The sequence below is a fragment of the Eucalyptus grandis genome, chromosome 4, assembly GCF_016545825.1.
Source record: "Eucalyptus grandis isolate ANBG69807.140 chromosome 4, ASM1654582v1, whole genome shotgun sequence".
In the NCBI taxonomy this organism is placed as follows: domain Eukaryota; kingdom Viridiplantae; phylum Streptophyta; class Magnoliopsida; order Myrtales; family Myrtaceae; genus Eucalyptus; species Eucalyptus grandis.
Window position 1 is genome coordinate 37,343,247 of NC_052615.1, and position 2,415 is coordinate 37,345,661.

At 43.2% G+C, this 2,415-nt stretch overlaps 1 pseudogene; it reads right to left on the minus strand.

Annotated features, from left to right (window-relative positions):
- Window positions 1–349: 349 nt before the first annotated feature.
- LOC120292656 lies at window positions 350–2,126 on the minus strand (annotated as a pseudogene).
- Between the last annotated feature and the right edge of the window lie 289 nt (window positions 2,127–2,415).

Genomic DNA, 2,415 nt, shown 5'->3' on the forward strand with positions numbered 1-2,415 from the left:
TCTCCTGATTTTATCACATAAAGATAAAATTGCAACCTAATTTTCTTAAATTCCAAAAGTTCACCATAATATCATTTCAAATATCCATTTAGGTAATTTTTGTCATTAAAAGAAAATGGGTGCGGGCCAATTTGCTTGCTTCGTGGACTTAATCCGCCTATCAAATTAAAACTCAGAACCACTAATTCGAACCCACCGCCACCGGTCCAATAAAAAAATGCAAAATATGCAAATTAAAATAAATGCACCTAAATCTACATGCTATGCATTATATTTTTCCTTAGGATAAAATTACCCTATAATTTTTAATACAATAAAACTAAACGGCCGCTAAAATTTAAGTGTCAACATTCCCTTTATTTCTTAGATCCATTCTCAAGTGGCGTACATTGGAAATCGACTACGGGCATGGTGCTAACCAAGATTGGCTATAATGCCATAAAAGAGACTGGCTTTCTATGCTCTCTAACAGGTCAGATTATCTCCGGGAGAGACGCCAAATTGGTTACAATAATCAGTGTAATACTGGCCCCGAGCTTGACGGCGCCCGAGTTTCCGCCGCCGCACTCTCCTCCATTGATGGCTTTAATTGTGGCGCCGAAGCCTTGACCGGAAGTAATAACGGAGTGGACGTTCTTCATCCAAAACCAGAAGGCAGTCTTAAAGGATACGGCGACGTCGTTGGCGACGGTTTCGGGAGTGTTGAGGCCATCGAACCCGATGCTCTCCTGCGGGTCCGTAGTTGTAGTTCCAGGATATTTGGAGGGGACCGCGGCCATAGTAGCCTTTGTTGGGTTGCATGGATACTGGGTGTTCGATTCTTGGCAGTAATCTTTCGAGGGACCATCGATCTCTTCAATGTAGCAAAATCTGTACCCAGGAAGATCAATTGTCATTTCTGAAGCAAAGCAGATCGTATGTTCTAGCATATGTCTCCTGGAAGTCATAGTAAATAAAACTCATGGCAAAGAGCAAACATGGCAAGTATAGACTAAAGGACTTCAAACATTGTGTTGAGGTTCTTACGTCCGGTCTCGTGCGTCACATGAGCGAAGAAAGCAGCAATCTCGCGCTTGGAGTCGTCAGCGGACCCGACTGTGCCAAATTCAGGTAACCCTGGCAGCATCAAGGAAAGCTTGCCTAGTGTAGAAGCTTCCCTGCGCAACCTGCGTCAGCCTGGCCAATTATCGAATTAAAGAAGCTATCCGTCACCACGTCTGCCACTGAAACCCCGCTGCTCGGGGTGGTGGGTGTGGATGACGAGTAACACGGCCCGGATTGACAACCGGTCCCACAGTACTGCTCTCCAGTACCGCAATACCCATACTGGCTGCAACACAGGTCGGCGGCACAGCCACAATTTTGACCGAAGACGCACGCCGGCGAGAATCCGCAATGAGGCCGACACGACCAGAATGTTGAGAAGAGCTCTCGCTATGTTGTATGATTTGGCCATTGTGGATTTGGGTGTGAGGGATGTTGGACATGCAGTGAGAGGTATTTATTGGAATAAAGGTGAAAGAATGTAGACACAGTTGATTTGAGGTTGCTACGCTCTGAAGAGTCAGCTTTGAAAATTCAAGATCTTGATTGGAAGGAGAACGTGTCGTGTGCGTTGGGAAGCGTCGACTTTGACCCTGCGAAGAGACTTCGTGAGATCTATGTTCCTATCAAAAAATCAAAAAAAGAAAATCGTGTACGTGTGCGTTGGGAAGCGTCGACTTTGACCCTGCGAAGAGACTTCGTGAGATCTATGTTCCTATCAAAAATCAAAAAGAAAATCGTACACTTACTAAGATTAGTTTACCGAACTAATATATCTCTTGAAATGGTGAATATGACTCGTTTATAATCTGTCGCATCGCATCATTTAATTAATTAATTTTATAAACCAATCTTACTAGGTTTAACGCTGCTCAGAAGGAAAAGGAAAGAGCGTACAGATTTGCTTTGTCGACGTACGTCGAGTCTTTTGCCGGTCATTGCAAGTGGGGCTAATTCCATACCATCATTTTCATAGAGTCAGTCAATGATAGGATGCGAATAATTGCGGAGGAGGAGTTGAATGCCCAGTGGGGCACTCCATGCCAAGTCAACATGACTGTTTGATCAGCTCTTTCATTCATGTGCGTAATGTCATCGACTGTCGATTTAGTTCGAGAAATCATACTTGTATGTACTAAGCCAGGGCCATCCTTATCATTTGAGATGAGAATACATTGGAGAATCGAACTTGTAATCAATGTTTTTGGACCATTCGACTAACCACCGCAACTGTGGATCGTTGGCTTAGTAGAAATATAGTTGTGTACATTTCATGTCAAATTAAATAGAATGCAAAATTGATGTATTTGTAACTTTTTCCTCATCTCAATGAACAATTCTTGCAGTCTTCTTCAATTTTATCGCTGAAAT